This window comes from Elephantulus edwardii, unplaced genomic scaffold (assembly GCF_000299155.1).
Source record: "Elephantulus edwardii isolate Elephantulus edwardi_28Jun2011 unplaced genomic scaffold, EleEdw1.0 scaffold00021, whole genome shotgun sequence".
NCBI classification, from domain to species: Eukaryota; Metazoa; Chordata; class Mammalia; order Macroscelidea; family Macroscelididae; genus Elephantulus; species Elephantulus edwardii.
In genome coordinates, this window is record NW_006399771.1 from 5,776,915 (window position 1) to 5,791,592 (window position 14,678).

The following is a 14,678-nucleotide window of genomic DNA, read 5'->3' on the forward strand; positions in this document are numbered from 1 at the left end:
CTGACACATCTTTCTCCCCACATCGCATCCAGGTGGTCTCCAACAATGGATATTTTGCTTAGCAATAGCGCTTTTAAGCACTGCGCCACTAGAGCTCTCTAAATTAATATTCATTAAATGGGAAGGTTGTAAGAAGGGGGACGAAATTAAATTGAGGTCATTTTACCCTACCTGAGATCCACCTGGGCTATTTCTGTCTGTCTGTAGGCTTGGGCGTAACCTTCTTGGAAATTGACCACAGCACTTTGATAAATGATCTAGGCTAATCCCCTGCTAGTCCAAGTGGGCTTTGAAAACTAGCTCTGTATTCCCACCCCCATTCCAACTCTTCCTAATTCCTTACAGTCGACTTGGCTTGAACCCCAAGGACTAGTATTCTGTGGGGTTACAAGCCAGTAAGAAACAGCCATTGGAATGGAGTTGATCTCTCTAGTTGGTTTGGTATTTTGTTTTGTTTTGTTTTGTTTTGTTTTGTTCCCTTCCCCACTTATTTCAATCAAATCAGCTTTCCCAGTGGGTACCCACACTTTAAGGGGTGAGAAAGTAAGATGAGAATGGGCAAGGGACAAAGGTGGAGGGACATCAATTTCTTTCAAAACCTGACAAAATTTAGGACATTCTTGGATGCCAGATTTGTTTTTATCAGTTTGTTGTTGTTGTTGTTTTCATATCTCTGTGTGCTGCACTGGGGCTTGCTCACCACCTGTGGGTGGGAAGGAGGCAAGAACCTATGAAGTGCCCAAGGAAAAGAGTGGAACCAAGGAGGCAAGTGTTTGACCTATTTCAGGTTTGAGACACAAATCTCTTGGAAAGTAAACAAATACTAACTTTTGCTCTAGTAATGAAGATGTTTTGGAGTAAATTATAGAATACTTTTATGACATTACCAGATGCTACAAATGCAAAGCATATTTTGCAGAGATTAACCTGATGCTCCAACTTGACATTACACCTAAGTTTCCTACACCTAGTTTGTTAGTTTTTTTGTTTTTATTAAATATCAGCTATCCCAAACTCTGGTTTATTGTGCTTTTAAACATGTAATTTAATTCCATTTAGAAAGTAATATCCTAAAACTGTCAGAAAAAGCCCACTGAAAGGACCATTTGGAGTCCTCCAATCCCAGGTAGTAAAGTTTGGATAATGGATTGTGAGAAATTGGATGTCCTAAGGCAGTTTGACATACTTTGCTTAATAGGAGAAAATTCTCACAGACTGTAAGTTGCCTTCAATGCCCTCCTTCAATATATTTTAGGAAAAGGAAAACATTTCTATGTGCATACATCAAAACAGCAGTAGAAGCACTGTGCAGACAGTTATACCACAAGTGGAGATGTCAAGGTAAGATAGCAAAATGTCAATCTTGGCATTTTCTTATTTTAGTGGAATTTAAAGCATATTATTCCATAAAGCACACATGCCCACACTGAAGATCTGTGCCAAATGAAGAAAAGCAAAGGTATGGAGAAGTGGGCAGGAGAAAGCTGGAAGTCAAGGGAGACTCATGAAAAAGTACTAGAATAATTGAATGTCATGTATCATGGCAAGAAGCCAAGTGGCTACATGTTTGTGTATGCTCCACTGCTATTTTCCTTTGCTGACTTCATCTTCAGCCTTTCCACAGTTCCATAGACATAACAGATAAAGAAATGTATTTTGCATTAAAATAGATCGAGAATTTTCATCAAACTAAAAATGTCTTCACAGACAAATATTTAGGCATTCCCATAAAATATATGGCCCAATGCCTTCCTTATCTACCGTATAAGACACATTTATAGACCCCTAGACAACTATGTCATCTCTAGAAGCAGCTTCCTTTTGGGAAAAAAAAAATTACCTGCATGCTAATCAACCCTGTTAGTCTTACAAAGCTGTTTGGTTCTGATGCAAAGGCCAAACTAACTAGATTGGATTTATTCAGGATTATATTTATCTATGACTTATTTGTGTTAAAGAGTTTGGTAGTTCAGAAACTCACATGATTTTTTTTTTTCACCCAAAAACTATCCAGGCTTAATTTTAACTTCAGCTTATGTCAGTAATAGCTTTTTAAACAGTAATCCCTTTCTTTAGTCTTATTAATTTGCTTTCTCTCCTGAATGATCCAATTTTGTTATATAAATCCAAGATGTTTCCCCCTCCTATATGCATATATTTCGTCTCCTTTAGTGTGTGTGGGTTTTCTATTTACTAGGAAAATTGGTTCTATTTACTACAAAATATTTTATTGGGGTTATTAAAAAAATCATATTTCCACCATGATAATTTCTTTCTCTCAATGGCTTTCATAATTATACCATAAAGTTATGAATATGATGAAAGTTCAGTTAGTTTTCTCCTATAACATATACCTTTAAATAAAACCCAATTAGACTTTTTTCTTCATAAACCCAGAGTTAATTAATATTTTTAGTTATAATATACTGTTTATAAACATATTGTTTCCACTGTTTGAGATCTGAATTATTTAGAGTTTATATCAGAAATATTTTAAATATAACTTAATTTTCCTAGTAAGCTACCAGCTACATCTTTAATTCAGACTGCTTATTTTCAAGAAACCATTTTTTAATACACTTCCACATATTGAGCTCTTTCATGTTTTAAAGAAGAATTTTTAAAAGAAAATCTCAGTAGACTGAGGCAAAGCAATGAGCATGTTCCTCCTTTATATTGGAATGGAAAATTCTGAATTTAAAGTTTATGGTCATCAAGCAATGATGACCAGGGTATCCTCATTAAATAGTCAAATGGGCGAGGTAGTTTCCCCTCCCCTAAGGACTCCACCTATTAGAGCTCTGCTCCCCTAAACACCCTTTACCTGGGGGACTAGGACAGGATTCAGATCCAGGAGCAAATACTTGGAAGGAACTCTTTTGTAAACAGCTGAAATCTGCTTTCCTGCTAACTTAACCACTTTGCAGCGGTGACTTTTAACATTCAAGAGAGAAGGAAAATGCAAACCTGTTTATCACATCAAAGTGTAATTCAGGGGGATGGAAGGATTACAAATCCTTTATCTCAAAAATCTACATGAACTTTATAAAGAGAAGATTAATATTCATATTCACTCCTTGGTTCTCCTTTCTCCCTTACACACGCTCCCAGGAACACAGATTCCTGATGTGAATTCTGGTAAGTAAACTTGAATTTGCGAAGTGTCCTAAGTAGAGTTCAGGAACAAAAAGCTCTCTGTAGCTCTCAGAAGGCAAATCAAACTGGTGGGTCGCCCCTTGGCGAGGTGCAGGGCCAGCCTATGAGGCCAGACTTGCGCTGCGAGCCCTCGCACTCGCTCCTCGCTGCTGCGCCAATAGCACCGGTTCCCTCTCAGCAGAAAAGTGAAGACTGTGTGCGGAGCAGCGACGCACGTCCAAGCGCCCTCTCATTCCCTTGGACCTTCATCAGGTGCGCGTCTTAGCGCAAGACCACTCTCCCCGCTGGGCTCAGGGGCTCTCCATAGCTCCTGCTGAGCCTCAGAGGGCCTAGTCTCGCTCCTGAAACCACCCCGATTTGACCTGAAAGCAGTGGACAAAGTCCCCTACCAACTGAAAAAGATCAGTGGTTCAGGCGCTCAAGCAGATGATTCTCCATTTTGAGCAAAGAGAAAAAGTTTTCCCTTCGCAGGCCAACCTCAAAGAGCCTCCACGAATACAGAAGAAGTTGGTGGTTAACCAATTTGCTGCTAATATTTCATCGTTGGTATTTTCTCCCCTTTAAAGTCTAACTCTTGGAAAAACAACGTATTTTAAGCTTTCCATCCAAATATTGGTACTGGCAATTAGATCCTATGGTGAGGATAGTGCCCTTTTTGTTTCACAGGTTGGCAATCAAAATTAATCTGTGATATTATCACGCACTGTTTCTTGGAGTAAAGCACAAGACTTAACCCCTTTGGCAGTAGTATGTGCAGGTATGTGTGTGTTTTGATAATAGTAGTAGCAGCAGCAGCACCTATGTCACTCTTCTCTCCAGGTCCACTCTTCTAGGGTCCCTAATGAACACGGTAAATGTCAGGCAACCGTCCTGATTAAAACCCTGTTCTATAAGGACAGCTTAACCAGTAACTGGATTTCTGACGCCTCTATGCCTCTAATGGCGTCAGAGTCAGCCCAAAGGAGTGTTCTAAAGCATGAAATCCTCAGGACTTCAGCAGATTCCATCCTCAGTTCCTTACATCAGATGTCACCTAAATCATAGACAAATTGAACACCTTCTTACCTCTCATTCTTGCTCTAGACGATTAAAAAACCTCCTGCATATACAACGGATGAGTAAAATTCAAGCCTAAGAAATAACTTAATTACTCTACATACCTTCAAGGGTATTTTTAAAGGATTACCAAAAAGGGGCAGGGGAAGGTGGGTGAGGGTTTTGGGTTTTTTTGGGTTTTTTAGAGTGCATATTTAGAGTTGGCTCTTTGGGAAGTTTCTAAGATATATGCAGTATCTAATGCAGTTACTTATAATTCCAATAAAATGCATTGGTTCTTAATATTAATGAAATTCTTTATTTTCTCATTTACATATGCCACTTTGGGGATAAGTTTAAAATAATTCTTTGCTGTAATTAAGAATGTAATCAATAATTTAATTAAATGAAATAGAATGTAAATAACTAGCTTTTAAAGTAAGATTGTCTATTAATCTTGCATTTATAATGCTAATAAAATGTAAAGATTTCTCTTAGAGTATATAGAGAAAGCAATGTATATCTTGAAAAATGAAGGAAAAATTATTACAGTATAATTATTTTTATGAAATAAAATAGAACTAGGATAAATGTCTCATATGAGCTATATAACTTCTTTGGGTAACTTATGAATCCCAATTGACTCAAACGACTTAGTATATAATTGTATCTGTACTACTTCTTGCAAATCTTTGCTTTTGAAGTGGACACTATGGGATACTGTAAATCAAATTTCCTAAAATTCTATAATTATCATCATTAAATGTAAACCTTTATTCTTTTCACTATTACATTTGTAAAATTTTGCGATAGTTTTACACTTAAGACAGTGAGTTATATCTTTAGAAAATGGGGAAAAAATTAGATGCAAATATACCTAGAGAATTTAGAATAATGTAGTTAAAACAAAAAGATATGTTAAAGCCAGAATTTGAGATTGAAAGAATTAAGCAAAAAAGAGGGGAAATAACTTTTATAAGGTATCATTTGAAAAAAGGAAAACAATAACAACAAAAATCTGAGACTATTTTAAGATTGTAGCATGTACCTGATTCAAAAGAAGCTAAAATAAATTTAGGTTATATTACATTAACCAAAATGAGGTAGTCACAAATAGGAAAAAAACAAGTAATATCGATACATTTTACTATAAGGAAACTAAGAAGTGCTCTGGAAACTATATATATAAATGGAAAAAAAAACCAAGTCTGAGCTTTCTATTACACAGGAACTCAGACAAAAGGACTGACCCTGTCATATGAAGGAAAATGGCTAAAGGAATAAGAAAACTGACAGTTGTAGCTAAAAAGCAAATATTTAAGATGACAGAAGTGGACTGATTCCAAAGCTACATAATGCTGGACAGGAGAGATATTACAAAGTGTCATGCTGGACACTGTCTCTTTGAAACCAAACCATTTAAATTATGTTATTACTAGAGCTTAAAAAAGTCTTCCTATTTCTGAACTTTCCTTCACAAGAAATCTACAGATATTAAAAATTAGAATTTATTTTCTCCAAAGAGAAAAAAAAAATTTACATTCACAAGCTAGAACTGAAGGTTACTTTTAGAAAGCAAATGTGTGGGGTTTTTTTTCAAATTTGTCACTACCATTCTGACCTGCTCATACTTAACCATATAAATAAATTTGATATTATTATCTATTGACAACAACTTTGACTAGATGGTTTTATATAAATTTTATCAATGTATGTATGCAGTGGGCATCAATTTAATTGATAACTTTAAAAATGTAATAAAGATTATGGGTCTAGATTTTCTAGGCTTAGTTCCAGTCCTGCCCCCTGCTGTGTAATGGTAGGAAAATTATTGAACCTTTCCAGGATTCAGTGCCAACAACTGTAAATTAGGTTTTAGGAACAGTACTTACATCACAGAATCAAAGCAGGTATAAAATGAAGTAGCATATCTTAAAACATTTGAGAAAATGTATAGTCATAAAAAGGACTATGTTTGAATTTTGTTCTTAAGTATGCTTGCACCAAATGTTAGTTTGTAAATGTAGGTATTATCTATAACAAAGAAAAAAAGTCTAAATGTTTTCTGAACTGGGAGTAGATTGTCTACTCCCAGTTTTGTCATTCTCTTACACAACTGTTTGTTTAATGTAAAAACATTTACCTCTTTAGGAGCCACCTTCTCCTTTCAAAATAGTTTTATTGTTATTGTTATGAGGTGCTGTCAAGTTGTTTCTGACTCATAGCAAACCTATGTACAAAAAAAAAATGAGACATTGCCAGCCCTACACCACACTCATAATCATTGCCATGTTTGAGCATTTATTGTAGTAACCAGTGTGTCCATTCACCTTGTTGGGACTCTGCTTTTCTTTCTGACCCTTTCCTTTACCAAGCATAATGCTCTTCTCCAAGTAATGGTCTCTCTTGATGCTATGTCTAAAATACATGAGACGAAGTCTCACCATCCTTGCCTCTACGGAACACTGAATGAAAGTCTGTGGGATACTCAATATTTCTCACAAGCACAATAATTGACAACACACATACATGAATTCCTCTTTGGTATTCCTTTCTCATTTTAACCCCATGTATTTAAAAATATTATACTGAGAAATCAATTAAAATAAATTACCAGTTAAATATTTTCTTTACTTAGAAGCCTTCTAATTCTTTGGTTCTAACATTCGCCAGGAAAATATTAGAAACCCTACTTATTTTCTAGCCATGACTAGATTTAGAAGATTTCCTAGTCCCACTGAATTCCAGAGGGAAGAAGTTTACACAGGAAATTGTTGTATTTATCAATAGTTTACTGAGACACCTAGCAACAACAACAACCAGTCAATCAATAGTCTTGTGAGGAAAGTCTTCACAAGCAATTATGCTAGTTGTCTATGAAAATAGCTTCATTCAGATTTGTGAACTATCAGTGTACGTAAAAAACCCTGAAAAAACAAAGGAAGGCTAATACCACGGTAAGCCAATCAAATTTTGTCTTTCACTACATAAATAAACAAATCAGGGTGCTGTAACATTTGGCTCAAGCATGAAAGAGATTGTGAGGATTGCACAGGATCAGAAAAAGCTTCAATCTGTTGTTTTTAGGGTCCTAATGAGTTGTGGTCTACTGGAGGGTGTCTAACAAGTATACTTACATAATAATAGGGACTTTGCTTTAAGGAACTGTACTGTTATCTTGAAAAGTCCTTGAGCGATGCAAATGTTTAATTATTCAACATTTTTTAAAATTATTCCTTCCTTCTTTTCATTCAAAACTAACCCTTCCATAGGAACATTTTTATTTATTTCCTCTCTTTTTGTTGGTAGGTGCCACCTAATCCACGAGGATTCACAGCAATTCCAGGAACCAAACATTTGAACATTGCCCTATCCTATGCCATCCTCATGATCTCTGATATGCTCAAGCCCATTGGTAGTCACTGTGTCAGTCTGTCCTACTGAGGGTCTTCCTCTCTTTGATCCTCCACACTCCCCAGCATGTTGTCTTTTCCCAAACACTGGCCTTTCCAGACAACATGCCCAAAGTATGTGATGGCACCTGTTCTCATATCTTAGAGGCATCATTCTTGCCTTTCTGAAGGAGTATCCTCTTTGCACTTCCTCTAAGCACAATTTGTTATTTGGGGAGTTGATGGGATATTCAGTAGTCTTCTCCAACACTACAATTCAAAGCCATCAGTTCTCCCATCACCCTTATTCATTGTCCAAATTTTAATTGCATAGGAAATAAATAAGAAAGGTTGGATCAGGCATACCTTGGTTTTTAACTGACATCTGTGTTCTTAAACATTTTGAAGCAGTCTTTGAAAGCAGATTTTCCCAAAGGAACACATCTTTTGATTTATTTTAATTGCTACTACCAAGGGCATTAATTGTGGAAGTAATTAAATTTACATCATTGACAACTTTGAGCTTTTTTCTGTCTCTTAAAACGTTGCCCATTGGTCCAGGGTTTAGGATTTTGTTTTCTTGATGTAGAGATATAATCTATATTAAAGGCAGAATTGATCTTTAGTAAGTGCTTCAAGTCTACTTTCTGCAAGCAAAGTTATATAATGCGTATAATGCTGGTTGTTGATGAATCTTCCTTCAATTCTGATGCCATAGTCTTCTTTATATAGTCCAACTTCTCCAATTATTTGCTTAGCATACAGATTGACCAGGTACGTAGAAAGGATCCAACTCTGATTCACACCTTTCCTGATTCTAAAACTGTGCAATGTTTCCTTGTTCTGTTTGGACTACCGCTTCTTGGTCTAAGTTTCACTTGAGCATGGTTACAAGTTTTGGGAGTCCCATTTTTCTAAATGTGACCCATAGTTTGTTACTACACACACAGTACACAGTAGAATGCCTTTGCGCAATCAATAAAACACAGGCAAACAGGATTCTGATATCCATGTGACATCTACAATGATATCTCTGTGCCATAGTCTCTTATGACTCCAACCTGTATGTCTGTCAGTTCCCTACCAATGACCTTTTCTAGCCACCTTTTAACGATTTCAGAAATATTTTAATGGTATGTGATATTAATGGTATTGTTTTCACATAATAATTTTCACATTCTTTTTGAACACCTTTTTTGGAAATGGGAAAAAATATGGGTAGCTCTCTTCCAATTTTTTGGCAGAGACTAATGATCGTATCTGAGGTTGCATCTTCTTGTTAAAACATGTTGAGCTGGCATTCTATTAATTCCTTGTGCCTTATTTTTTTGGACAATGCCATCAGTGAAGCATTGAATTCTTCCTTTATTACTATTCGTTCTTAATCATATGCTACGTCTTGAAATGGTTTAGTGTTGATCAATTCTTTATGACACAATGACTCTATTACTTTAGGATACTGAAAGTTTCTTGAAGTGTTATGTTTAGGAAAGGTTAAAAGTAAATTTTAAGATACTAAGTATGTTTTTGAAGATAATGAAATAAATGAAGCATTGTACCCAACAAGAAAGATAGCCCTAAATTTTACATATTAAACAATCTGAGAAAAAAATTGCCATTTTCTTGAGAAATAATTAGCCACCTTTCCCGTTTACAGGAGGTTTAGAAGCAGTGACCAAGAAACATTTTAGCAAATTAGTAATTTTAAATATTGCTGCTAATTGTTGCTATGTACCATCAAGTAAGAACTAGTTCAGAGCTGCTACTTCAACAGGTTTTTCAAAGGCTATTAATTACACAAGAGGAGATTTCTTATCTCCTGTTTGATTTAAACCTCATGCCTTTGACAGCACAACTCTTTATCACTAAGTCATCAGAGATGTCTTTTGAAGGATAGTAGCTAGACAATGTTTATGGGCCTAGCTTAGGCTCCTGTGAAGTGGCTGGGTTCTGGGAGATGGTTTCTCGTGTCTTGGTGATGAGAATTGGGTATGGAATGTTTAGTTGTTTTTGGTTTTTTCATCCACAATTAGTTGATTAGACTTGCCAGGTTTAGCTAACAATGAGCTGTGAGCTGGAAGTCTCTTGGTTTCCAGTCACCCAGCACCTGGTGTGTATGCCTATATTTTAAAAAGTGGTATGGCTCGAGGGCCTAGTGTTAGTTGATTTTGGAATGGACATTCTTTTAAGAGGTACAGCAGTGGTCTGTCCATTTGCTATAGTGAGGTAACTTGGGGTTGCTGTGATGCCGAATGCTCTGACATAGGTGTGTCAAACACCATAATGGATACCCATCCTGGATAGTGTTTAGTGGAGCTCCCAGATTGATTCAGGTTTGGAAGCAGAAGTAGCATCCACTTCCTAAACCATATGCCTCTGGGAACTCTATTAACACAGAGAAACTATGATGTTTCTAGAGCAGGGTTCAGGTTTTTTTCATTGGGTTGCTATGAGTCATACTTGACTCAAAGACAGTTAATAATAATAATAACAACAACAAAAACAACAACAGTTTAAACTATATAACACTGTTGATAGATCATACCCAAGCAAGAATGAGAAACAAATGACAGTATTGCTGTTAAAATGGACTCCACAGAAGTGGGTCTTTCTTCGTTTTGTTTTTTTTTTGTTTGTTTGTTTTTGTTTTTTTAGGAAACATCATTTCTGGAACTCTTATGCTAACAGTAGATTTTCTAAAAAATCTATCTTTCACTTGATCCTATTTATTGTCTTGGATTGAATTATTTCCCACAAAATGGGTCAAGCTAACTGGGTCATGATTCTCAGTGACTTGGTAATCATTTAAAGATATAATTTAGCAGTTACGTAAAGATATAATCATCCTCCATGATATGATCATGTTGTAAGATGATTAACCTGGGGTATAAACCTCTAACTTAAGTCAAATCCCTGATCCCATATCAGGGGAGTATTCCTGGATTGTGGTCTGTTGTTGTTGTTAAGTGCCAATCGAGTCATTGGCGACTCATAGGGACCCTATGAACAAAAGTCCTCAATACCTGTGTAACTTTCATCCTTTATCCAGGTTCATAGGGTTTCTGGAGGCAAACTATTTACAGAAGTGTATGCCTCTCCTGCTTCCAAGCTTGTTTTAACCAGGGAACGCCACCAAACACTGTCCACAATGGGTAACCATTATTGCATTTGACACATCAGTGTCACAGTGTTCAGCTTCACAGCGAGGATTGTGGGCTACAAAAGTTTTTGGTTTTGGGGGTTTTTTATTAATCTTAAAAGCTATTAAAGAACAAAGAAATGAGCAGATAAAGAGGAACTCGATGAGTAAGTAGATAGATCCAGAAATGTGGCACATTCTTTAGACCTAAGGTTCTTGTTCTGAGAAACTCCTAGACTAGGGGAGATAGATACCATGACACACATAGATCTCCAAGAAATATCACACATAGATGTTAAAAAGAGATAAATATCTTCTTCTAGGACCAACAAACACAGAGGATCTTTCCCCTGAATCATAGCCCTGAGTTTCAACTTCTAATATCCTAAGCTAGAAAAATAAATTGTTAAAGATATGCACACGTGATATATATTTTGTAGCATGCAGTAGAAGATAACTAAGACAATTTGGTACCAGAAGAGTGAAGTGCTGCTCTGAAAAACAAAACAAAATAAACCAACAACTGCAAAAACCCTCCACTGCATCAACTTGGAGTTGACTCATAATTGCAGCATTATACATACCCTGTTCCTGTTTGCTAATTGCAGTAGCCAAATTGTCTTTTAATCAATAGTTCCCAGGTTCATCCTCCCTTGCCCTGATCCTTTACAGTGTTTATTAATTGTAGTTGTGGTTGTTATTAAGTGCCGTCGAGTCACGGACGACTCATAGCGACCCTATGAACAGAAGACGTGAACATTTGCATAACTTTCATCATTTCTAAAAGTCCATAGGGTTTCTGGAGGCAAGCTATTTCGGAAGTGGACACCACTCCTCCACTCCTGCTGCCAAGCTTGTTCAATCGGGGAGCTCCACGAAACATTGTCCACCATGGGTAACCATTCTCACATTTGACTCATCAGTGTCACATTGTTCAGCATCACAGCAACCACAAGTTACCTCTGTACAGCAAATGAACAGACCAGTGCTATACCACTTAGAAGAATGTTTGACCAAAAACAAATAAAACCAGGCCAGAGGGCCCAAACAAATTTAAGAACGAAGGCAAGGTTCAAACACCATAAGCTCCATAATTCTGCATTCCTCCATAATCAAGCATTCCCATTGGCTCTTACCACCAAAAACCGCCCATCTGGGTGTACCATTTCTTTGAGCAGGAAAGAAACTTGAACAGTTCAAGAAACCCAAGGGGCTTAGGGATAGAGAAGCCTAGGAACTAGGAAACACACAGTAAAGAGACAAAGGACATGAGAAGTAGAGTTGCCTCAGTCTTAAAGGGTAAGACTATAAACCAGTAAGTCCTCAAAAATGAAACTAAAACCTGTTGAATTTCAAAGAGTGGGGTTATGATTCTACTTTCAAAGACTCAGATTCTCTCCAACTTAATTCTAAAGTGTAGGGCTCTAGTTCATGAGTTCCAGGGTAGATGAAACCAGAGCAAGTGACCAAAGCTGAAGAAGCAGGGTGCTTTGCTCAAGGGACAAATGAGTTAAGCTGAGAAGATAGGATTGCCATTGAATTGGAGTAGGAGAATGAGACTACCCAAAACCAAAAGAGCCTAACACTATGCTAGTGGTCATATGGAAATAGAGCAGAAGCCCAGAACTGAATGCCCTCCACCCAGAATTCAGACAGTGCGGCCAGTTCCAAGAGTATGGTGAGAGAATAGAGCATTCTTTTTTAGATTTGAGAACGAATGTAAAATTTTCTCTTTGGTCTTTGCTTGTTTGGTGCCAGTTATCCCTTCCTTCCCTCCAGTTTCTCTCATTAGTAGAGGAATTGTCTACCTTTTGCCTGGCTCACCACTGCACTTTGAGTAACTTGTATTTTATATTCAAAGATGAAGAATTTTTCCACAGGATGCAATTTGGATTTGGAGTAAAGCCTCTGGGGATGCTGTACAAGAGTGAAAGATTTATTTTCATGTGGCAAGGACATGAATTTGAGAGGCCAAAGGGTGGAAGGTTATGGAATTAATTGTATAGCCCTCAAAAATGTCAACCTGGATGGGATCTAATTCTCAGTGGTTTGGTAATTATTTAATGATGTAATCTGGAAATTATGCAGTGTGATGTTAGGATTTTCAAGAATAATCAAGGGAGAATGTGTAAGTAAAATGACTCTTTGAGGTTCCATCCACCATCACTCGCTCCCCCGAGGACACGGTTTCCAGCTGCTTCAATTGCAGACATGTGGTTTCCCATATCAGGGTCTTTAACATCATTGCTGGCTGCAAGGGCAACACAAGAGAGAGAGTAAACCACACTGTGGAGTGATTGTGGCAAGCCACAGCCAGATGAAGTCAGGGCCAGAGCACTTGAGACAGGAACCTCAACATCAGGAAAGAAGAAGAAGAAACGAAAGCCGTGTGTGTCCTTTTGAGGCCAGGTGTTCTAGTGCCCAATCTATCTTGCTGTTGACTAAGAAGCTGCCAGGATTGGTTGAGAGACCATATCTTGCCAATGACTGAGAAGCTGTCTTAGCTAAGGGATTGTGCCTTGCTATTAACCTGGTTGAGGATTGCTATTTGCTGAACCTGAATTTACACTGTGTGATATCCATTGCCTCACCACTTCCTCCCATCCCTCTGTAAGGTGTTTCCCTAAAAATCTCCAGAACTGAAAGTAAAAAAGAGGTCTTACAAAGGCTGTGTGCTCATTTGCAATGAATTTCAGAGTAATCAGAAGTAGATGCAGCAGAGTGGGGGACATGACTGACCTTATAGGAATCAGTATTTCACTCTAGATGCTTTTGGTGGGGGCAGGTTCCTTTTGTGGAATTAAGAGCGACTGGACTTGGATATTGCCATCCTGTCTGATGTGACCAATGAAACAGTTGTAAGGTGTACAGGATGGGATGCAACAGTCTAACTGGGGTTAATATCAAGGGAATAGATCTTGTTAATTGAATTGGAACATACCATGTTCTCAAGAAGTTTTATATAAGGGTTGTGCAACATGGCTCTAATTAGTATGATGGTTTTTCTGCAGCACTTGGGTAATATTCATGCAGCTGTGATTAGTTTTCAAGTGTTGTCTGAATTAAGACTGAATTTGTGCATGATACAGTGTTGCTGAGTTGACTACAACAAACCCACACCCTTTTAATTCTGAATCATCTTTGCAATTTCTGCTGTACTATGCAGTGCAATCACTGGGTCAAACCATCTAATTGACGGCCTTCCTCCTCTCCTTAACTGTTCGTTTTTCAAAGCATGATTTCCATGCCCAAGGACTAGGCTTTCCTGATAGCATGCCTAAAAATATGTGATTGAGTTTCTTGTGTTTGAGTAGCACTCTGGCCCCTTTCTTCCAAAATAGATGTTTGTTCTTTGGTATGCATGATATATTCGATATCTTTGCCAATACTAAAATTTAAAGGTATCAATTCTTCATTGCTCTTCCTTCATTATGCAACTTTCTTATGCATACAAAACTATTGAAAATACCATGATTTTGTGTCCTCTTAGTCTTTAAAATGACATTCATGCTCTTTAGTACTTTAAAGAAGTCCTTAGCAGAAGACTTTGTCAATGCAGTATGTTGCTTGATTCCCCCCACCCCCGCCCCGCTGCATGCAATGGGAATTGACTGCAGAGTCAAATAAAATTAAAATGTAGACACCTTAAAAAATTTTCCCTCTTTGCCATGATATTGCTGAAAGGGCAGTTAGGAAGATTTTTATTTTCTGTATGTTTAAGTGTAATTCATATTGAAGATGACAATCTTCAGCAAGTGCTTCGAGTCCTCTTAAATATTGATAAGCATTGTTGTTTCATGTACGTATAACAAGTTGATGACTTTTCCTCCAATCTTGATGCCACATTCTTCTCCATATAGTCCAAATTTTCAGATTATTTTCTCACCATACAGATGGAATAGGTACTGTGAAATTATACAAACTTGATATATAAATTTCCTCAACTTTGGTGTGTT